Raw genomic sequence first — 25,492 nt, 5'->3', positions numbered from 1 at the left:
GACGGAGGATATCGAAAGGGTGCAAAAAAGGGCAGCTCGTTTTGTGTTATCACGTAATAGGTGAGAGAGTGTGGCAGATATGATACGAGAGTTGGGATGGAAGTCATTAAAGCAAAGACGTTTTTCCTCGCGGCGAGATCTATTTACGAAATTTCAGTCACCAACTTTCTCTTCCGAATGCGAAAATATTTTGTTGAGCCCAACCTACATAGGTACGAATGATCATCAAAATGAAATAAGAGAAATCAGAGCTCGAACAGAAATGTTTAGGTGTTCGTTTTTCCCGCGCGCTGTTCGGGAGTGGAATGGTAGAGAGATAGTATGATTGTGGTTCGATGAACCCTCTGCGAAGCACTTAAATGTGAATTGCAGAGTAATCATGTAGATGTAGATGTAGATGTAGATGTAGACTGATTCTGCGCATCAGGGATCCGACAGTTTGTCGTCAGGTTTGTGGAGGTTTGTGGCATTAGATGTCTATGCAGAGGTGGCATAATTCTAGTAAATTACCGGCCGCTGATTTTCGTAAGCGGTGATGGCGCCCGAAAGGGACCCAGATGCATTCCAGACACTTTACATTAGACGAATTTGGTCACCGAGATATCACTGTAAAGCTCCTCAAACCGCTTTAGCAGGGTTCTGGGTCCGACACACGGTCAGCTATGCTGCTGAAAAAAGACACCGCCGTCGGGGAGGACATCAAGTATGAAGGGATGCAGGTTGTTCGCAGCTGTCAGCGTGCTTTCGATTACTACCACAGGTCCCATCCAAGCGCAGGAGAATGTCTCCCATGGCGTAATACTGCTCCCACCAGCCGGCATCCGTCACCCGCTGCACTTTTCGAGCCGCCATTCACCTCGATGACGGCGTTTGTGGAGGCGACCATCGTTTCCATTGATCGATGGTCGAATTCCGATGGTCCCGTGCCCAATGTGCAGTGGTAACTGATGATGTCGTTGGGTTAACATGTGAACACGTAGGGGTGCTCTGCTGCGGAGCTCCAAGATCAATAATATACGATGAACGGTGCACTCCGAAACACTTGTGCGTGCAGCAGCATTGAGCTTTTTCGCTGGAGGTACCGCAGATCACCATATATCCTACTTTACAGAGCAGACAAGTTCCGAACCCCACGTTTTGTGAAGAGTCGTGGACGTCCAAGCACTTAGCCCCTGGTAGTAGTTTTTCTTTCTACAGATGCTCACGACAGTAGCACGTGAACATTGAACTAGCTTCGCCGTTTTTGAGGTTCACAGGCTCTGCGTAATAAAAATCTGCCCTTTCTCAAAGTCGCTTATCACAATGGATTTACCCATTATATTTTTGCTACTGCCGCACATGCCCGAACGCTACCAGGTGGCATCCAACGTCGCGGTGGGCAGTCGTGTTAATTTTTTGGCTTACCAGTTTATCTGACTATGATCGTGCATAATAGAGAGATATCTGACTAATTTTGCTTCTCTAAAGATTTCTGTTAAATGAAAGCAGTAACAGAACAATCTGGAATCGAACCAAGGTTCAATAAGTAACCAAGTAAACAACTGTAATTACGTATAAGGAAACGGTCGCCAGCCTAATCAGCAAAACTAGTTCCAAGTACTAGCACGTTTCATAAAGGAAGTTTCCTATTGGGATTGACTTCAATTGATACTGAAATTCTACACACATCAAAAAAAAGTTTTGCGTCACCTCGGTTCCGAGAGTTCCGGAACGTGTACAGAACATTGGAATAGAGATCAACATAAACACCATATCCGCCCGTCTTGTTCGTCATAAAAACCACACATTGTATGTTGTACCACCATACAGAGAGACCTTTAGTGGTGATGGTCCAGATTTCTGTACACACCGGTACCTCTTATCCCCAGTAGCACGTCTTCTTGTATTGATGCTGCTTTTATTCGTCATCGCGTACTGTCCACAAGTTCATTAAGACACTGTTGGTCCAGATTGTCCCACTCGTCAGTGGCGATTCGACGTAGATCCCTCAGAGTGGCTGGTGGGTCACGTCGTCCATAAACAGCACTTTTCAGTCTACCCCAGGCGTGTTCGATAGGGTTCATGTCTCGAGAACATGCTGGCCACTCTAGTCGAACGATGTCGTTATCCTGAAGGAAGTCATTCACAAGATGTACACGATGGGGGCGATAATTGTCGTCCATGAAGACGAATGCCTCGCCAATATACTGCTGATATGGTTGCACTATCGGTCGGAGGATGGCATTCACGTATAGTACAGCCGTTACGGCGTCTTCCATGACCACCAGCGGCGTACGTCGGCCCCACGTAATGCCACCCCAAAACAGCAGGCAACCTTGACCTTGTTGCACTCGCTGGACAGTGTGTCTAAGGCGTTCAGCCTGACCTGGTTGCCTCCAAACAAGTCTCCGACGATTGTCTGGTTGAAGGCATATGGGACGCTCATGAGAGAGAACGTGATGGCAATCCTGAATGGTCCATTCGGCATGTTATTGGGCCCATCTGTACCGTGCTGCATGGTGTCGTGGTTGCAAAGATGAACCTCGCCATGGACGTCGGGAGGACGGATAAAGTAAATCGGTAATATGTATTGCATTATAATTATTGTGTGATGTGTTTGTAGGTGTTTATATTCTCTAGTAAAAAAGTCGTTAAATTTTGACATTTTGTTTCACTTCTCAGCAGTATAGGCTTACTATAGTTGAATTCTTTTATCTTGGCGACTCGCGCATGCCCGCCCAGACGCGGGAGATTGCTGCGTTGCCAGTTGCACACGACACACGCGCCAATAGAAGCAGCGCCATAGTACAGCATAGCTCGCAAACTTACGTTTAGGGGGGAGCGCGCAGTTCATGAAGTAAAGCCACCACGGCTGCATTAACCCTTTCGCTGCTACAAAGACGTGCTCCCTGCCTTCCGCGCTGTGCGCGATTTTGTCACTGCACTGCTCGCCTGTGCAGACACATCCTGTTCCGACTGCTTTGACACTCTTATCAATCGATTCCACAAAAACTATTTGGCCCAAAAATTAGATTTTTACACATCTTCTTGACTGATACCTTCCCCCCATAAATGACTTAATTTTGTTTCGATGTTCAACGCAGTTATTATGCAGCATTAAATACAGTAAACCATTGCACGAAATTTTGAAGAGTTTGCAGAGGTAAAAGTCCATAGGGTATACTTTCCGTATGGTCGATTTTAGCTGCCACAATGTTGAGAATGAAATGTGGACAAGATACCTAAATTTCATATAAAATTTACTGTATAACAAAAGTTCATTTAAGTACCACATAGGTGTCGTATGTAATATTGAGAAATATTCCGTCTTTCGCGACTGTAATAAAAGTTTTATTTACACTGAGCACGTTTGGCTATATTTTAAAGCATTTCAATTAATCAAAAGGAAGTAGACAAAATACATTAAACAAAACTATGGACTTACAAAAACATTAGGACTTGAATATACCATCTATCAGTGAAGTGCTCTGAGCTATGTCAAATATAATTTTTGTGTGTGGCACACACAAACATCATTTATTTGCTAAAACACTGATCTGCCAACACAAACGTTGAATATTGTGTTACCGCAGCACAAAACTACGAAAGGTGACTTGGCAATGGAGGAGACAAAATACTGTCCACTGAAGATGCTTCAAAAGAGAGAAATGCGTCTGGTCTAAATAAGCCCCTTATTACAGTTGCAGAAGAGGAATATATTTCAGTACCATTGGTAAAACTGCGACTGTGGAAAAAAAACGAGAAAGAGAACATGAGTACCATTGTGTATGTGCCATACCTTTCCTTGATTGAAGTGCTTTAAAATAAAGCCAAACGTGTCCGGTGTAAATAATACTTTTATTACAGTCGCGAAAGACGGAATATTTCTCAATATTACATACGACACCTATGTCGTACTTAAATTAAATGAGATATTGTTATACAGTAAATTTTGTATGAAAATTAGGTATCTTGTCCACATTTCATTCTCAACATTGTGGCAACTAAAATCGACCATACGGAAAGTATACGCTATGGACTTCTACCTCTGCAAACTCTTCAAAATTTCGTGCAATGGTTTACTACATTTAATGCTGCATAATAACTGCGTTGAACATCGAAACAAAATTAAGTCATTTATGGGGGGAAGGTATCAGTCAAGAAGACGTTTAAAAATCAAATTTTTGGGCCAAATAGTTTTTGTGAAATCGAACGATAAGTATGTCAAAGCAGTGGGAACACTATGTGTCTGCACAGGCGAGCAGTGCAGTGATGACAAAATCGCGCACAGTGTGGAATGCGGCGAGCACGTGTCCGCAGCAGCGAAAGGGTTAATGAAGAGACAAAGCACTAGAAATTTCAAAAAATTGCATTCAAACGAATATAATTCGTGAAGTAAGGCACTTCGATATTGTTTTTAAATAATGAAAATATTAAGTAGTGCACAAGGTTTGAACTCATAACCTCTCGCATAGCAGCCCAACACCTTAACCGTTCCACTAACGCACCTCGTCTAACTATATAATGCCATGAGGACTATAACACGTCACGCAAAATACTGTAAACACTGTTGGTATGACTATGAATTACTCACGCTTCGTCGAAGTACAATAGGAAATCGCTGTTCTTTATTGCGAAAAAGCGGTGTGTGAAAGTGATACAAACACCTTTCCTTGCTATCGCCTGAATTAGGAGTCTTATTGCTTGTTTGTTTTAATTAATTAATAGAATATGAAGCAATTGGTATAAAGAATGCTTTTTCCAAACTTTCTATAAAAGAATGTCTGCTATCAAGACATTGCTTTTGTTCTATTACTTTATTCATGACTGAACGTTTCTAAAACTGAAGACACTCGTCCATGCTCTGCACTGCAGTCGAGATGTGGCAACGTCGTTCTCTGTTCATTGGCTGACTGTGTTTTGTGACGTCAGATGCGCAGAACGAACCTAAACTCGGCCGCCAACATAAATGACGCGCACTTTAGGCGATGATGAGCATGTATTATACAGTTTGTTTTGGTCGTCAGTAATCTTCATCACTGCTAGTTCCTTAACTGAAGTGGCATCAGACTAAAGGGACTGAGTAATAACATGTACTTTCTAGGTTATTCAGAACAAATTTTATTCAAATAAGAAGTATATAAATGTGCACTAACTCCATGTTAACACTTGCTCATTGATTTTGGGAAAGCAATTTATCACGTGGCATGATCCTAAAACAACAAATAAACACTGACATTTCTACTCAAATTTGCACGGGGTAAGTCCACCAAACAAGATTTGTAACACTTCTATTTCTAGTTTTCATTTTACTGCCCAGTTTTGGCAAACTGTTTCTGCGCCTCAGTTAGGTATTGCATCATACTGTGAGCTCTCGCTTCTTCTCTGAAGACGATCGTTTCGCACCGGTAGCCTCAATGAATGTGATCATTTGAAATCTTCACTTGGGCACTTGTTTTTCAAAACTCTTATTATTTCCCATCCCTTTATTTCGCCGAATATCTTTTCAGCCTGAATTACCACAGGCGTTGGTTTTAATCCATGAGGCAGAACTTATATTACTATTAGGTGTGGTAATGATAGTATCAGTTGCTTGCTAAAAGCCCTTAAAATAATTGCCTTTCGCCTGAACAACTTTAAATTGTTGCCTATAGCGAACTATTGCAACTTTGTCCATTACATCATCAGAAACAAAATTCAAGAGAAATGTTAGAAAATGGCAAGACGAAGGGGAATCTCTACGTCCAGCAGAGCCATGTAGTTTAACACGTTCTGCACTTGCCCCATTTAGTACGAAAAAGTCGTAGGTATTACCTCCCATGCTATCTACTGGCCTTCCCAGCATCTACACCAACCGACACTGGAAATGGCCGTTTTACTATTTAAAATCCCTGTTCATATGTCGCCTAATGAATTTAAAAAAAGTAATTATACACAACTGGCGCTTAGCCCCTTTAGCACAATAAAACCTTCAATTACGATACTGCCAGTAACTCCCTCCCTCCTGCAATCACCACTCCCACAGACTCGTACACACAAACACACACGACTGTTTAAAGTATCGATGTCCTACGTACAAATCTATTTCTAAAACAGTTCCAATAGTGTGATTACTTTACAAATGAATTAACGTTTTAAATATGCAGTGTTAAGTATGGAAGCAATAAAAGTTGAGACTAGATTTGAAATCATGTTTAAATTTTGTTGGACGTGGGTAAATGGTCTCATTCTCAAATAATGGATGAATAGAGTGTGGGTAGTTTGCACGCTGTGAGTTACGTTGCCTCGAGACATATCGCACTTTTCTTCCATGACATAGTGAAAGCTTTGGATCAAGGCAACGAGGTAGATGCAGTGTTTTGATTTCTGTAAAGCATTTGACTCAGTACCGCATCTGTGCTTATTGTTAAAAGAAGGGACATATGGAGGATCAAGTGAAATTTGCGACTCGATTGCCGGCCGGTGTGGCCGAGCGGTTCTAGGCGCTACAGCCTGGAACCGTGCGACCGCTACGGTCGCAGGTTCGAATCCTGCCTCGGGTATGGATGTGTGTGCTGTCCTTAGGTTAGTTAGGTTTAAGTAGTTCTACGTTCTAGGGGACTGATGACCTCAGCAGTTAAGTCCCATAATGCTCAGAACCATTTGAACCATTTGTGACTCGATTGAGGACTTTTTGCTATGGAGAACACAGCATGTTATCTTCGATTGAGAGTGAGCGTCAGATGTTGAAGTAACTTCTGGCGTACCACAGGGGAGTGAGTGTGTTGGGACCCTTCCTGTTCATGTTGTATATTAATGATCTTGCAGGCAACATTAAAAGTAAAATCAGGTTTTTTGCACATCATGCAGTTATTTATAATGAAGTACTATCCTAGAGAAGTTGCATAAATATTCAGTGAGATCTTGATAAGGTTTCAACATCGTGCAGAGATTGGTAACTTGCTCTAAATGTTCAGAAATGTAACATTTTGCACTTCACGAAACGAAAAAATGTAGAATCATATTATCAGTGTGTCACTGTTGGAACTGACCAATTCATACAAATATGTGGGTGTGACTTTGTAGGTATATGAAATGGAATGATTGCATAAGTTCAGTCGTGGGTAAAGTAGGCAGCAGACTTCGGTTTATTTGTAAAATACTCGGGAGGTGCAATCAATCTACAAGAGAGGTTGCTTACAAATCACTCGTGCGACCGGTTCTAGAATATTGTTCAGGTGTGTTGGACCCGTACCGAGTAGGATCAACAGGGATAATTGAACGTATACAGAGAAGGGCAGTACGAATTGTCACAGGTTGGGAGAGTGTCACAGATATACTAAAGAAACTGAACTGGAAGACTCTTGAAGACAGAAGTAAACTATCCCGAAAAAATTTCAAGAACCGGCCTTAGATGATTTCTCTAGGTATATACTACAACCCTCTACGTATCACTCACATAGAGATCGTAAGATTAGAATAATTGCTATACGCACAGAGGCATCCAAACGATTACTATCCCGCTCTCCATACGTGAATAGAACTGTAAGAACCCCTAACAACTGTTAAATGGACCTACCCTCTGCCATGCACCTCACGGTGGTTTGCAGAGTATAGATACATAGTTTCTAATTATAATACTTGACTTATTCTGTTAAACGTTTAACGTGCGTTAAGATTATACCTACTAATGAGTAGATTATAACATCATTTTAATTTTTTTAATGCAACCAGTAATTATACAGAGTGATTCAAGATTCGTATTACAGACTTCTAGGAGTTGTAGAGGGGACTTCGCAGATGAAGATTCGACAAGGAACCCATATCCGGAAATGTGCTCTTTGGATGTGGACTCAGTTTGAACATTTCCCTCTTTACGGTACGAACACAAGCGGAGAAGACATCGCCTCCGTCAGTCCCGGTCATAATTATGACACGACATACCATTTTCGTGCGACTACAACAGCGGCTGCTGAAAACTGGTACGTTCGAAGCTAGGATGGTTGATCGTGGAGCTCCACGGGCGCGCCGCACCCTCGGCTTTCGTCACGTGCGAGGGACCACGAGGACGCGTGCTCGAAACTTAAATTGCCCCTCCAAGCAGCTAGATACGCAACTTGCAACTGGAACGTTCCACTGTTTTAGCCGTTTATGTATTCCCATTTTTTTATCACAAGTGCTACGGTGGGCGATCAATAAGTAACGGAACACATTTTTTTCTAGGCCAATTTCGGTTGAAAACTGCGGAATTTGTTGCGAGACACCGTGGAATGTTCCCGCTTCAGTTGCTACTATAGTTTCATGAAGTTCGGGTACTTTGCAGCGCTATACGTAGCCTTCAAAATGGCGTCTCTAACGGAAGTGCGGTGCAAGCAGAGATCTGTCATTGAGCTCCTTTTGGCGGAAAATCAGAGCATCGTAGATATTCGTCGGTGCTTGTAGAATGTCTACGGAGACCTGGCAGTGAACAAAAGCACGGTGAGTCGCTGAGCGAGGCGTCTGTCAGATCACTACAAGGTCACGCAAACCTGTCCGATCTAGCGCGTGCCGGCCGGCAGCACACAGCTGCGACTCGTGTAACGCTGCAACGTGCGGACACTCTCATTCGAGGTGAGTGACGGACCACAAACACCTCGCATCTCAGCTGGACGTCTCTGTTTGTAATGCTGAACACACGTCCACTAGTTGGGCTGCTCAAAGGCCTGTGCCCGCTAAGTTCCTTGCTGCCTAATAGAAGACCATAAATAGCAACGAAGGATCATCTTTTCGAAACTGCTTGCGCGTTATAAGGTTGATCCTGACAATTCTTTGTCGAACATCCACATAGACGACGAAACATGGGTTTGTCACTTCGAAACCGAAGCAAAACGGCAATGCAGGCAGTGGCGTCACACCACCTAGCCTCCGAAGAAGAAGTACAGAACCACACTCCCAGACTCTAGAGACATGGTGAACCTCTTCTGGCACTCTGCAGGGGTTGGTGTGTTGATTTCGGGGACGAGACCAAACAGCGACGTCATTGGTCCCATCGAGTTAGGGAACGATGGGGAAAGAAGTCGGCCGTGCCCATTCAAAGTAATCATCACGGCATTTGCCTGAAGCTATTGAGGAAAATCACGGAAAACCTAAATCAGGATGGCCGGACGCGAGTTTCAACGGTCGTCCTCTGCAATGCAAGTCCAGTGTCCTAACCATTGCGCCATCTCGCACTGTCTGATGGGGTATTCTTTTCGATGTCCTCCGTGATGGTGCAACGATCAACTCTGAAGTGTATTGTCCAACCCTCGGATAAGCGTGTTTGTTGCCACAAAAATGAATGCGTACTTGGTGGACCGTTCTTCTTCTCTCTACAGCCCGCATGTCGGGCATTCGGATTTCCATCTGTTTGGCCCAATGAAGGACGCATTCTGTGGAAAGCTACTGATGCTCAACACTTCACCTCCGACTACGATCACCAGGGTGGCAACGTCTACATCTACATCTACAAACACCCTCCGCAATCCACCATACGGTGCGTGGCGGAGGGTACCTCGTACCACAACTAGCATCTTCTCTCCCTGTTCCAAACAGAACGAGGGAAAAATGACTGCCTATATGCCTCTGTACGAGCCCTAATCTCTCTTATCTTTGTGGTCTTTCCGCGAAATGTAAGTTGGCGGCAGTAAAATTGTACTGCAGTCAGATCAAATGTTGCTTCTCTAAATTTCCTCTGTAGCGATTCTCGAAAAGAACGCCTGCTTTCCTCTAGACACTCCCACCCGAATTCCTGAAGCGTAATGATCAAAACTACCAGTAACAAATCTAGCAGCCCGCCTCTGAATTGCTTCTATGTCCTCCCTCAATCCGACCTGATAGGGATCCCAAACGTCCGAGCAGTACTCAAGAATAGGTCGTGTTTTATAAGCGGTCTCCTTTACAGATGAACCATATCTTCCCAAAATTCTACCAATGAACCGAAGACGACTATCCGCCTTCCCCACAACTGCCATTACATGCTTGTCCCACTTCATATCGCTCTGCAATGTTACGCCCAAATATTTAATCGACGTGACTGTGTCAAGCGCTACACTACTAATGGAGTATTCAAACATTACGGGATTCTTTTTCCTATTCATCTGCATTAATTTACATTTATCTATATTTAGAGTTAGCTGCCATTCCTTACACCAATCACAGATCCTGTCCATCTTGTGCCGCGTGACCGCTACTGTCACAGGTTCGAATCCTGCCTCGGACATGGATGTATGTGATGCCCTTAGGTTAGTTAGGTTTAAGTAGTTCTAAGTTCTAGGGGACTGATGACCTCGGAAGTTAAGTCCCATAGTGCTCAGAGTCATTTTTAAGTCCCATAGTGCTCAGAGCCATTTGAATTTGAAGTCATCTTGTATCCTCCTACAGTCACTCAACGACGACACCTTCCCGTACACCACAGCATCATCAGCAAACAGCCGCACATTGCTATCCACCCTATCCAAAACATCATTTACGTAGATACGAAACAACAGCGGACCTACCACACTTCCCTGGGGCAATCCAGATGATACCCTCACCTCCGATGAACTCTCACCATCGAGGACAACGTACTGGGTTCTATTACTTAAGTGGGCATACAGGTCTTTTTAGTATGGCGGCGTACGGCCGTTGCGCTGGACCGAGGTTATATTGAGAAACAGGATTTTGTAACCAAAAGAGCTGAAACAAGGTGGAGTATTGGAATCATGAATATAACCAATATGCTTTCGGGGAGAAGTGTGTTGCATTGTGTTGTAACGGCGACCAGGACGGCCGCGGGGTAGCACTGACGGAGGGCGCGGCGGGAGGCCCGCGAACAACAACACAACGGGAGAGGACGGACACGACCAACGTAGGACAGAACGAATACGACAAGACCGAACAACAGAGTCACGAGCAAACAAACTCGTACACGAACCAGGAAGAAAGCAGTCTAGTGCAAGCGAGGTGTAAACCGACGTAAGCGAGGTTAGACTGACTGGCAGAGCTTTTTTTTTCTTTTTTTCCTTTATTGAATTTCAATTCCCCCCCGAAAGGGGCGGGCTAGCAGCAGCTTATTACGCTGCTCTACAGCTTACAGACTCTTTAAAGCGTAAGAATGACTATAAAAGCAGGCGATAAAATGGGGACTTAAATTGTAAAACGGTGGAAAATTGTGGAAAGTTAAAACATAAATCAAAGGGTTGGCAAAGCGAATAAAATACACAGGATGCAGACAGGTCACATAGTAGACAGGCAATTAAAAACCTTGGCGACAGTCTGGTTTCTGTTCGCAAGAGATGTAAAATCACAGCCAGCTACAGTATGATGTCCGTTCGCAGCACTTCAGAAAAGACAAACAACACTGAACACTCACTGTAAACACTGGACGAAAACGTCGGTACAAAGAGGACACACCATAGCCTAGGGCAGATGGGGGGGGGGGGGGGGTTGACCTGGACAGGTGAGACGTGAGGGGGAAAACAAGGAGGGGGGAGAGGAGAAACGACTGGATGAGCTTTCTTTTTTTTTCCTTTATTGATTTTCAATTTCCCCCCCCCCCCCCCGGAAGGGGGCGGGATGGAAGCAGCTTACTACGCTGCTCTACAGCCTATAGACTTTTTTAAAAACGGAAGAAGAAAAGAAACAAGAAAAACAGGTGATAAAACGGTGACTTAAAGTGTAAAATGGCGGAAAAGTGCGGTAAGTTAAAACAGAAAGCAAAGGGGTTGGCAATGTTAATAAAATACACAGGAATCAGACAAGTAACATAGTAGACAGACAATTAAAAAACGTGGCGACGGTCTGGTTTCTGTTTGCAAGAGATAAAAAATCACACCCAGCGACAGTATGATGGCCGTTCGCAACACTTCCCGAAAGACAAAACACAGAACACTCACTGTAAAACACTGCACGAAAATGGCGGCACAAAGACGACACTCCCGAGCCAAAGGCATATGGGGTTGGATGAGCGAGTGGCCGGCGATTAAGAACGCTCTCACGGGAGCCGCTATTGGCCGCTGGGTCCACGTGTTCCACTGTAGCGCCCTCACACTACATGCGGGCCAGGAGGCTTGCGCCGCCACAGCTTACGGCGCGATGGTACAGAGACCTCTAGGGGTCTTCGACGTCCATGACGTCTGGCGCGGATTCAAATTCCGCGGCGCGCGGTACCAGACATTGTTTATTGAACGCCCCTTTGTAACTCACTTTTACCGTTCAGTACTGCCCAAAACAAAGTCATGTCAGTGCTGATGCTCCGTCTGTTGTGAACACGCTATCATTTGACAGTGTAGTCACCTGACGTTCCGTTCCGTTGGTGCCTTCCACACTCTGCACATTGGTCGGCAGATTCCTGTGGACTGTTTCGCGTGCGACCGGTACGCCAGCGGCGGTGGGCCTGTTCTCAGGTAGCTGGCCTGGACTGCCCCAGCACGTGCCCACCGCAGGCCTGCTGGCCGAGTCATTAGGCGGTATTTGGCCGCCTCTCGACCGCTGGCCGCGGGTCATCGGGTCGCAGCTGTGTGGGGCTCGCTCGCCCCGCCTCGCGCCCCCAGACCGTCAACACGCGGGCCGGGCGCGGGGTCAGGGGTCGCCGCCTACCTGCTACCGGCCGGGCGGCCCGCACCGGTCCTCCGGTGTCCCACACAGCTCACCAAACCTCACCTCACCACGCTCTGCCCCAGCGTTACACAACAACGCGCAAACACCGCTACTATTGAAACTTCCTGGCAGATTAAAACTGTGTGCTGGATCGAGACTCGAACTCGGGGCCTTTGCCTTTCGCGGGCAGTGCTCTACCAACTGAGCTACCTAAGCACGACTCACTCCCCGTCCTCGCAGCTTTACTTCTGCCAGTATCTCGTCTCCTTCCTTCCAAACTTTACAGAAGCTCTTCTGCGAACTCTGCAGAACTAGCACTCCTGAAGGAAAGGATATTGCGGAGACATGGCTTAGCTACAGCCTGGGGGATGTTTCCAAAATGAGATTTTCACTCTGCAGCGGAGTGTGCGCTGATATGAAAAGTCCTGGCAGATTAAAACTGTGTGCCGGACCGAGACTCGAAATCGGGACGTTTGCCTTTCGCGGGCAAGTGCTCTACCTTTCTTTCAGGAGTGCTAGTTCTGTAGGGTTCGCAGGAGAGCTTCTGTAAAGTTCGGAAGGTAGGAGACGAGGTACTAGCAGAAGTAAAGCTGTGAGGACGGGGCGTGAGTCGTGCTTGGGTAGCTCAGTTGGTAGAGCACTTGCCCGCGAAAGGCAATGGTCCCGAGTTCGAGTCCCAGTGCGGCACACAGTTTTAATCTGCCAGGAAGTTTCATATCAGCACACACTCCGCTACAGAGTGAAAATCTCATTCTGGAAACATCCCCAAGGCTGTGGCTAAGCCATGTCTTCGCAATATCCTTTCTTTCTGGAGTGCTAGTTCTGCAAGGTTCGCAGGAGAGCGTCTATAAAGTTTGGAAAGTAGGAGACGAGGTACTGGCGGAAGTGAAGCTGCGAGGACGGGGCGTGAGTCGTGCTTGGGTAGCTCAGTTGGTAGAGCACTTGCCCGTGATAGGCAAAGGCCCCGAGTTCGAGTCTCGGTCCGGCAAACAGTTTTAATCTGCCAGGAAGTTTAAAAACTCATTCCATCAAATAACATTCTTCTGTTGCTCCGTGGTTCACATTTATGGCTTCGGCACCACGTTCTCCTGTTAGGGGCATTTTCAATACCGAAGAGTAGTTTCGGAATTCCAGTTTGTTCCAAAATTCCCTCGTTATGGAGATCCCTTTTTTGGTACTGATAGGGTTCGAAAGTTCGACATTCAATTCTGCTGTGTCTTTTGCACTGTCATCCTCTTATTTTTCGTCACAGTCTTGAATAACGGTCTGTCAATATCAACAAATACTTTGTGAGTAGGCTGTTTAGGTTTTTATGTTGGTAACGCCACGTAGCGCCCTATATGAAAAATCACTGACTGTGCTGTGTGAAGTCTGTGGCTGGTTTGCATTGTTGGAATATTTTCTATTGTTGTGTTGAGCTGTTGGACAGCGCGTAGCTTTGCACAGTTGGAGGTGAGCTGTCAGCTGTGGTGGATGTGGGGAGAGAGATGGCAGAATTTTGAGAGCGGACGATCCGGACGTGTGTCCATCAGAGACAGTAAATTTGTAAGACTGGATGTCATGAACTGATATATATGTTATGACTTTTGAACACTATTAAGGTAAATACATTGTTTGTTCTTTATCAAAATCTTTCATTTGCTAACTATGCCTATCAGTAGTTGGTGCCTTCAGTAGTATTTAGCTGGCAGTATTGGCGCTGCCTGTATTGCAGTAGTTAAAGTAACGAAGATTTTTGCGAGGTAAGGAATTCATGAAAGGTATACGTTATTGTTAGTCAGGGCTATTCTGTTGTAGAGATTATTGAAAGACTGCGTTGCGCTAAAAATATTGTGTGTCAGTTTAGTTCAAAAATAGTTCTGAGCGCTATGGGACTTAACTGCTGTGGTCATCAGTCCCCTAGAACTTAGATCTACTTAAACGTAACTAACCTAAGGACATCACACACATCCATGCCCGAGGCAGGATTGGAACCTGCGACCGTAGCGGTCGCGCGGTTCCAGGCTGTAGCGCCTAGAACCGCTCAGCCACTCCGGCCAGCGTGAGTTTAGTGTTGATCAGAATAAGTAAAGAGAGAAATGTCTGAGTACGTTCAGTTCTGCTCAGCTGTTTGAAAATCAAATAACGTAAGAGGTTTATCAGCACAGTAATTCACCAAATTTTCTAAGGGGACGTTTCAACTTTCGTCCGCGTTGTGACTTATTGGATGACTTTTTCCGCTTTTCCTGTATGTGGGTATAAATCTTTGATACATTTCCTCTTGAAACACCAGATACTGCGGTTACCTTCGTCAAGGGCGCACTGACCATACGAGTTCCATCAATACGGCCACGATTGAATTCACTCGGCCGCGCCGTTCTGATTGCGACTGCGGCATGTTGAGGGCGTTGCAAAGATGAAATGCAACACCACTACCTGTAGGCTTAGCTAGCGTGTGCATATATGTTCAGGCATGATTTTTTGGCGGCGTTTCCATATTTTCGCCCAATAAGTGTGTTACACAGATGCTGAACAGTCTACAGTTGCAGACACTGCAAGAGAGCCATTGTCATTACATCACGAAGATTGGGGAAGCTTACCCATAGGGAAGAGTCTGGCAATGCATCACTTTTCCCACGTACATTTCGTGCAATGGCGATAACGGTGTAAAGAGAGAAATTAGAAGTCATACTGACCTTTGCCAGTTACCATTCCTCTTTCGTACCACTAGCGATTGGTACAGATAAGGTGTTAAACAGTACTTTTACCAAGTTTCCTAGCCCACACACCGTAAACTGGGTTGCGGGGTGTAGGTCTCCTTTAAAGTGAGAGCGATTAATGAATGAGACGTCATCCACATCTACATCTACATCCATACTCCGCGAGCCACCTGACGGTGTGTGGCGGAGGGTACTTTGAATTCCTCTATCGGTTGTCCCTTCTATTCCAGTCTCGTATTGTTTGTGGATAGAAAGATTGTCGGTATGCCTCTGTGTGGGCTCTGATCTGTCTGATTTTATCGTCATGGTCTCTTCGCTACATATACGTAGGAGGGAGCAATATACTGCTTGACTCCTCGGTGAAGGTATGTTCTCGAAACTTCAACAACTGTTACGGAGCGTCTCTCCTGCAGAGTCTTCCACTGGAGTTTATCATCTCCGTAACGCTTTCGCGATTACTAAATGATCCTGTAACGATGCGCGCTACTCTCCTCCGTTGGATCTTCTCTATCTCTTCTGTCAGCCCTATCTGGTACGGATCCCACACTGCTGAGCAGTATTCAAGCAGTGGGCGAACAAGCGTACTGTAACCTACTTCCTTTGTTTTCGTATTGCATTTCCTTAGGATTCTTCCAATGAATATCAGTCTGGCGTCTGATTTACCGACGATCAACTTTATGTGATCATTCCATTTTAAATCACTCCTAATGCGTACTCCCAGCTAATTTATGGAATTAACTGCTTCCACTTGCTGACCTGCTATATTGTAGCTAAATGATAAGGGCTCTTTCTTTCTGTGTATTCGTAGCACATTACACTTCTCTAAATTGGGATTCAGTTGCCATTCCCTGCACCATGCGTCAATTCGCTGCATATCCTCCTGCATTTAAGTACAATTTTCCATTGTTACAACCTCTCGATATACCACAGCATCATCCGCAAAAAGCCTCAGTGAACTTCCGATGGCATCCACAAGATCATTTAAGTATACTGTGAATAGCAACGGTGTAATGAGAGAAATTAGAAGTCATACTGACCTTTGCCAGTTACCATTCCTCTTTCGTACCACTGGCGATTGGTACAGATAAGGTGTTAAACAGTACTTTTACCAAGTTTCCTAGCCCACACACCGTAAACTAGGTTGCGGGCTATAGGTCACCTTTAAAGTGAGAGCGTTAATGAATGAAACGTCAGGTTTTCGTTCACTCAGCCTTTCGCAGTAAACGACATTTTTCAATTACCGTATCGGTGATGTTCCTGATGCCGTTGCTGACTACGAGATTCCAGTACTGGAATGGATCAGGTTCGAGAGTAAACGAATGTCGGTCCCGGTTCGTCCATAAAATGTACGAGCCAAATCTGGTTTCCCGAAGTTCGCACCCACGCCCGTCAATCCCCACGCACGTGTCCATCAGAATTTCGTATTCACTGCAGCCGCTAAGAAAATTTAATTTTTTTTTTTTTTCTCCGTGGAAACTCGGACGTGAATTTTACGACGCGGCGACCTGAAGAAGAAGAGAGAGGTGACGGTAGAAACGTGTTTACTTGGCCACTGCCGCAGAAGCCACCACCTAGATATGTGTGTGTGTGTGTCGGCGCTCCACTTGTCATGCGGGTCTCGCGCACTGCGCAGAGCGCGCTTCTCCCAGACCGGGAGGTTCGTCGCTAACGAAGCAAACAGGGCGGCTTGCTTCTGCAGGGCACGCACCGCCGTCCGTGTGCCTCCGTGTGTCAACACGCCGTGGGATGTGACCTCCAACTCTGGCGTCCCACACCCAGAGCCTTACGTGTTCTAGCAGGGCTAGGCGGAGATTAGCGCGAGTGGCCCAAATGACGTCTACCCCAACTATATGCTGCTATCAAATGTCAAATCAAAACACCTGCAGGCGTCTAGATTTCCATATTTTTTTAATTTTTGCTACCCAGTTTCTGCTTTACAATACGCTAGCGTCAGGTCCCTGAGCAAAGACAACACTAAAAACCATGGAGGTAAAAATAAGAGGAGTTGTCATGACGTCACAAACTTGAAGCCGACCCAAGTGAAGATCCCCCATGTTAGCTACCCCAAAAAATTCGCTTCTGGTGGTTTGATTCAGTGTAGTCGTGAAGTGTTTTGATAAAAAATGCCGGCTTGCGTCGCTTACGGGTGGACTAATCGTTCTGATTGTAGTCTAAAGTTTAAAGAAATCACATTTCATTCGTAAGTGGACATATTTAAGCGCTATTTTCTTATATATACTTGAAATTCTGATGCACTGTGAAGTTTTACAGTATGGCTTTATTTCTATGATTTGACTTTAGATTTCCTATCAATCCAACGCGAAGAGCTCCCTGGAAGAGAGTAATACACTCGGTTTTCATTGTTTGGTTATTTCCAAGTATCTGAAAAGTCCTGGCAAGAAATATCCTGGTAATGGGGACTAATGTTTTAAAATGCAATAATTTACTATAAAAGTAATGTAACTACATGTAGTTAATTAAATCTTCAGTAAAATTTGTGGAACACCTGTTAATTTGATTAAATTATAAGTACTTAAAGGGTTACATATTTGTCAAAGCAAAGTTCCATATCTAAGTCCAGGCTTAGATCATTACATTAATCATTGTCTAGTGGTCTTACCCTGTAAATTTCTATTATTTGCCACACTGAATGTCATTTGATAGGTACAATTTAAAAACAAAGCAGATGTGTAAACTACAATGGGCCTGACAATCTTGAATTCAGTTCTTTTCCTTCCTAATTTAACGAATCTTTCACTTTGTTGACATGGCAGCTGACTTGCTTATATCCTCCCTGCATACATTCATGGGACACCAAAGGAAATAAGTTAAATTTCTTGCAAACTTGAACATTAAAAATTTTCATTTGACTTGAAAATGCAACGAATACAAATCGGTGCCTCTAAACTATTAATCATTGCTTTTGGAGTTCTGGCTTTATCAATTATCGATTCAAACACAATGAAAGTGAATAGAAATAGATTACGAAAGCACGCTTTTCATAGAACATACTTATCTTCTCGGTTATTCGAAGTGTATAAACGAAAAGGAATTACAGTACTGAGGCCAGAAGCGTCATATTTTCGTGTCATATTACTGTATCGAATACGCATTTAAGACCAGAAAAACGTCTGAAGTTGCGTTCCTTATGCTGTTGTACACTAAAACAGTGCAACATTTACTATATAAAACAAATATCGCGTGCACACGACAGAAATAACGAACAAGAAGAAATTGTAAACAGTCGTCTGCTAATGTTTTGGGGGATCTAAGATGGCGGCAGGCACCGCCCACTGGCTTCAAAACAACGTACAGTCTAAGTCTGTAGCGCCATCTCCCCTTATTGTACCTCCATGCTAAAAACAGTGTAGAATAAATGGTGGTCCACTACTATATTTTTATTGAACTGTTATTTACTCGTTAACAATTTTACATAGTTGCTTTCAATTCTATTACGAACTACGTTCCTTGCCAGCTTTAGTAACACACCGTTGCAGTGGTCAATCCTGACAGACCGTTGCAACATACCGCTTCGTACTTGCGCACACTCTTCCCTACTGACTGCTTCTGAAGGGTACAAGTCACGCCGTTTTCTGGCATACAGTTTCTCTTTCAAATACCACCAGAGGACAAAAATCTAATGCTTACAAGTCTGGACTTCTCAGTAGCCACTTAACATCTCCTCGGTACCCTTTCACTGACTCCTACTATATCTAGGTTGAGCCTTTGTATTTTACCTTTTAGTTTTTCTAGTTTCCCTATCATGTTCAAGCTTCTGACATTCCACGTCCTGACTAGTAGAATGTTATCCTTCCGCTGATTATTCAATCGTTTTCTCTCGGAAACCTCCCCCTTGGCAGGCCCCTCCCGGAAATCCGAATGGGGTACTATTGCTGAATCTTTTGCTAAAGGAGAGATTATCATGACACTTCGTCAATTACAGGCCAAATGTTCTGTGGATACACGTTACGTGTCTTTAATGCAGTGGTTTGTATTGCTTTCTACGTCCTCATGCCGGTGATCTTTGTTGACTCTTCCGCCTTCAGGCGCAGTTTCCCACCTCTAGGACAAGAGAGTGCCCTGAACCTCTGTCCGCTCCTCCGCCCTCTTTGATAAGGCCGTTGGCAGAATGAGGGTGACTTCTTGTGCCGAAAGTCTTCGGCCGCCAATACTGATTATTACACAAAATTTAAGCAGCGGCGAGATTCGAACCCTGGGCCAAAAACGTTTTGATTACGAAATAAAAACGCTACCGCAAGACCACGGTAACTCCGTGACAGGGTACCGATAGTTCTGTACTGACAAGTTACTCTGTAACTGCAGTATATGATCTGAAGATGGGCAGCTAGCCTGAAACCGGTCACTGAAAATAAAAAATAGCGATCAAAGACTGAAATTCCATATTTTTATAGAAGCAAATACGTTTCTGTAAACATGGGTCCGCCAAAGAGACGTTAGCGACATACGTAATTACGAATGTGTGGTTACATGGCAGCACCGACTTAAGTATGAAGTATTGTCCTAGTTATTGCAAATGTGTTCGACTATCAACTTATCGATTACATACTCATCTCATTGTGCTTATATTTCAGCGATGGACTACCTTAAGAAGAAATACAATTTACATTACATGTTACAGTTTACTATAATCTCGTACCTGTTATAGCAGTCTTTGTAAGCTGCCACTCCTCTATGAACTATATATGAGTGTCCACAGGAAGTGGTGAATACAGTTTGAAACCCGAAACAGGGTGATAATGTGATATGACACTTCAGTAGTACACTGACTGACAATTGTTAAGGAACAACTGATACTTGGAAAGAACCACTGCCAATTGCTACGGAACACTCAAACAATGATATAAAAAAAAAAGTAGATGGCGGAATCTGTTAACTGCAGCGAAGTCTGTGCACGAACAGTTTGTGTGCCCGCGACAGTTTATGCAGTACTGTGTTTGACGAAGGTTGCTGTGGAACCGATTAGCGCCTCATTCCGTGTGGTACGGCAATGGCAACGTGTCTGCAAGACATCAATTGAGTGCTGACGATCGTGGACGAGCAGTGGGACGGCTCGAAGTCGGTCAAAACGTCACTACTGTGAACCCAGTGATGGGTGTGTCCAAAAGTGCATTTCGTGGCGAAAAAACGCCGCTGAAGACGGAAATACTATACGAACGCATCCCGGTAGTCATAGACGGATCCCTTCACTTCTAGAGAATCGATACCCAGCCCTGCTCTAGTCGCAAAGAGGAACAGGCATCTCACCCCAAGGCAGATGCTACAGACCTTGCAACCAGTACCTTCCAGAACCATAAAATCAGGCTGTTTTGTATGCTCGGAAGGCTAGTAAATGTATCCCTCTTCAACCACGCCATAGTCGAGAAAGAGTTCGTTGGTGTAATAAGCATATTGGTTGGGGTAACTAGCAGTGGTCCGGAGTGATTTCTCCTACGAATTTAGTCTCTCTGTGGAAACTGATTGACATCATCAGTTAGTGTGGAGAGGGAAAGGAGAACACGTTAACACACCACAGAATGTTTGTGAACTCGTCGGTGTAGCGTAAGTGCTATGGTATGGGCAGGCATTATGCACGACAGCTAAACACCGCTGCATATCATTACGCGATGAACCGTTACAGCACAGCGGTATTGCAGGGAGATTATTCTGTACCCTGTCCGTCTGTTTAGTGGTGCGGCAGGTCCAGACTTAGTGTTTATGGACGACAGTGCCCTACCATACAAGACCTACTGAGCATGCAGTTCGACGACGTTTGCAGCAGCATGGACTATCAGCTCGGGGACCATGGCTGCGGTTATCCTTGACGCTGCATCACAGGCAGCAGCGCCTGCAATGGTGTACTCAACGATGAACCTGGGTGCACGAATGGCAAAACGTCATTTTTTTCCGATGAATACATGTTCTGTTTACAGCATCATGATGGTCGCATCCGTGTTTGGCGACATCGCGGTGAACGCACATTGGAAGCGTGCATTCGTCATCGCCATACTTGCGTATCACCTGGCGTGACGGTATTGGGTGCCATTGGTTACACATCTCGGTCACCTCTTGTTCGCATTGACGGCCCTTTGAACAGTGGACGTTACATTTCAGATGTGTTACGACCCGTGGCTCTACCCTTCATTCGATCTCTGCGGAACCCTACATTTCAGCAGGATAATGTACGACCGCATGTTGCAGGTCCTGTAGGGGCCTTTCTGGATACAGAAAATGTTCGACTGCTGCCATGGCCAGCACATTCTCCAGATCTCTCACCAGTTGAAAACGTCTGGTCAATGGTGGCCGAGCAACTAGCTCGTCGCAATACGCCAGTCACTACTCTTGATGAAGTGTGGTATCGTGTTGAAGCTGCATGGGCAGCTGTACCTGTACACGCCATCTAAGCTCTGTTTGACTCAAGCCCAGGCGTATCAAGGCCGTTCTTACGGCCAGACGTTGTTGTTCTGGGTACTGATTTCTCGGGAACTATGCACCCAAATTGGGTGAAAATGTAATCACATGTCAGTTATAGTATAATATATTTGTCCAATGAATACCCGTTTATCATCTGAATTTCTTCTCGGTGTAGCAATTTTAATGGCCATTAGTGTACATATAAAAAATGGAAATGATAGCACGATTCTGTCTAAACTAGAAAGTGGAATAAAGGTCTTTAAATATATATAAACAGAGATCGCCAAAGCAACATGTGTAAGTTATATGTTCAGTGTTTGTCTTACGTTCCGCTGCTGACGGTTCCTATCTAATCTGACTACAGCCACCAAGTAATGTGTGTGTGTGTGTGTGTGTGTGTGTGTGTGTGTTGTGTGTATCTTGAGGGATTGGTTTCATGGGGGAGTGGGAACTAGAGAGCAGGAGGAGAGAGAACGCCAACAAGGGCTGTTGGGCTGCGGCTACACGGGCCGAGCTGTGCTGCTCTCGTAGCTGCTCGCCTTGCCTCGTCCCGCCTCGCCTATCCCCGGCGGATACGAAAATTCCCAGCCAGTAGGCAGGCGGCGAGCGCATAAAGGCCGCCTAGCCAACATGTCCCGCGCCCTGCCGTGTGCGCGACGAGCCGCCTTTGTCTACCCGCGCCTGCCTTTGTTCCCACTGCACCCCGCCAAGCAGCTGCGGTCGCCGGGTTGCAGACGCGCCAGGGGCGCCGTCTTCGCAGAAACAGCAGACTGCGCTACAGGAAATTCTGTTGCTACTCTCTAATATTCTCTACGCAGACTCGGTCGCACATTTATAGAGTGATGACCAATTTTCCTCATCAGTCATCTTCAGTTCTGAAACAGATCGAAAAGACAATGTTCATAATAAATTTTAACAACTTACAATACAGTATACGCATGTCTATAGGCATACTACTATGGAGGATGGTCAGAAACAGCCTGAAAAGCCTGTGAGGTCTTTGAGGGTAGGCCGTGCTGAGAAATAATTGTTAAGAAAAGAAGTCGGCAAGTTGCGAAGTTAGCGGGTTAATTAGCATTGAAGTTAGCCAGCCTGTAGCGCACTGCCGGCCGGCGTGGCCGAGCGGTTCTAGGCGCTACAGTCTGGAACCGCGGGACCGTGACGGTCGCAGGTTCGAATTCTGCCTCGGGCATGGATGTGTGTGATGTCCTTAGGTTAGTTAGGTTTAAGTAGTTCTAAGTTCTATGGGACTGGTGACCTCAAAAGTTAAGTCCCATAGTGCTCAGAGCCATTTGATCCCATTTGTAGCAGACTCACAATTCAAGCGGCCCACCAGGGACCGTGAGTCACGCCGAATGTTTTCTTCGTTTGATTGCCTAAACCCGAACAAGAGAGCGATACAAGAATTGTACGTTGGACGGTAGTAAGATCGAACCCGAGCCAAAGGCTGAAAAGTCTCGTGCGCTGTCATCTACGCTATGACAACAACTGGGATTACTTGCATCCACTGGACCGCTTGAATTCGAGGGCGTAATTGGCTGATTTGGTGACTTCAATGCCATTTAATTCGGAAACGGAGCAAAGTATCGAATTTTTCCTAACAATTATTTCTCAATACCACCTTACTCTATAATATCCTCACAAGCTTTTCAGACTGTTTCTGAACAACCCGCATAAAGGGAAAACATTGCTTAACGTTGTTGCCAAAAATCTCATACAGATCATAGCAGAGTTACTTAAAATTTTTGGAAGCTACTCTAATAAACATTCACATGGATAAAGGCTACAAACTTTATTAAATATGGATAATATGTAAACATATACATGATATAAAAGAGGAGAAGTTGTTTTCAAAAATCTCTAAGACATCTTGGTAGAATAACTTCATAACTTTACACTTTAATAAATATTTGGACGGATATATATATCGAGATTCTCGGAAACAACATTAAAGACCTTCGTATATATAGACGGAATGTGTTTGATGTTGCTCCTAATCTATTTACTCCAAATTTTTGCACGATACTCTAACGAAGAGTTTTTTACACGTTACTGTAATAAATATTTGAACGGACATATCCTACACATTTTTAATACATTTTATATGGACCGTGTTTAACGTTGGTTTCAAGAACCTCGAAAAGCTGCTGAGCTATTTACTTCAAATTTTTACACTATAATGAAGAGCCGGCCGTGGTGGCCGAGCGGTTCTAGGCGCTACAGTTTGGAACCGCGCGACCGCTACCGTCGCAGGTTCGAAACCTGCCTCGGGCATGGATGTGTGTGATGTCCTTAGGTTAGTTAGGTTTAAACAGTTCTAAGTTCTAGGGGACTGATGACATCAGAAGTTAAGTCCCATAGTGCTCAGAGACATTTGAAGAATTTTTGAACTCTAATGGGCATAGGCTATACAGGTTTTTAGGCGACAGTATTCTGGTTTCCCTATTACAACCGACTACTAGAAACAAAATTCTATGCTGCGGTCTAAAATTATGCCGTTTCGTTTTCTTTCTCGCAGTTTTGGCTATACTAACAGGACCTTTAAAGCATTAGACACATAGTTCCGCTGTTATATATTCATATATATATATAAACAAAAAATCTATACACAAAAACGTGTGTTTTGTTTTCCTCCTCGCGGTAGGTTCTATTTATGACTTATCGGCTTATGGTTAAAATAATACTGTCGAATCTCAATCGTCCAAAAGTAATGCTGCCCATTCTCCGATGAAAAGCATGCGGAATACTGTCATTGAGGCTACTATCCCCTCAGACTCAGCAGCTCAGTGGCTGGAGAGGTCTCTCTCTCTCTCTCATATCCAGTATGTCAATGATCCCAAATGATTTAACCATTAATGTTAAGGGACTTCCTTTTTCCTATCAGTATTTCGTTCACAATAACAGTAAACAAGGCTCAAGAACAGAGAGGGGTGGAGAAGAGGTGAACGGAGGAGGGGGGAGGAAAGAGGACAGAGAGAGGAAGAAGATGGGCAGAGGAGAGGAGGAAATAGAGAGAGAGAAAGAGAGAGATGAGGAGGAGGAGATGGATACAGAGAGGGAGATAATGACATGTATTCTATTTCTATACATATTTAGCGACTGGGGATCACTACGGGATTGCTAGTTTGGTATAAAAAGAAAAAGAAGTGACAGAGAACGTATCAGCGAGTATCTCGTCACATGTATCACTAACACGTGAGTTGCTGTATCACTAAAACTGTAACGTCCCCTTACAAAAATTATGAATGACTGTGCTGATAAACCTCTTCCGTTATTTGTTTTTCAAACAGCTGAGCAAAACTGAACGTACTCAGACATTTCTCTCTTTACCTATTCTGAACATCACTAAACTGACACACAATATTTTTAGTGCAACGCAATCTCATTTTTAATAATCACCACAAAAGAATGGCCCTGACTAACAATAACCTATACCCTTCATGAATCACTTACCTCACAAAAATCTTCGTTACTCGAACTACTGCAATACAGCGAGCGCCACTACTGCCAGCTAAATACAAGATTCTAACTACTGAAGGCACTAACTACTGACAGGCATAGTTAGCAAATGAATGATTTTGATAGAGAACAAACAATGTATTTACCTTAATAGTGTTCAAAAGTCATCAAATATACATCTATCGATTCAGGACATCCATCTATACAAATTTCCTTTTTCTGTCTGACACACGTCCAGATCGTCCGTTCTCAAAACTCTGGCATCTCTCTCTCCACATTCACCACTGCTGGCCGCTCACCTCCAAGTGCACAACGCTACGCGCTGTTCACATCCAACTGGCTATATTCCAACAATGCCAACCAGCTACAGA

This window comes from Schistocerca serialis, chromosome 10, assembly GCF_023864345.2.
Source record: "Schistocerca serialis cubense isolate TAMUIC-IGC-003099 chromosome 10, iqSchSeri2.2, whole genome shotgun sequence".
NCBI lineage: Eukaryota > Metazoa > Arthropoda > Insecta > Orthoptera > Acrididae > Schistocerca > Schistocerca serialis.
Note: the sequence above shows the minus strand (reverse complement) of the source record.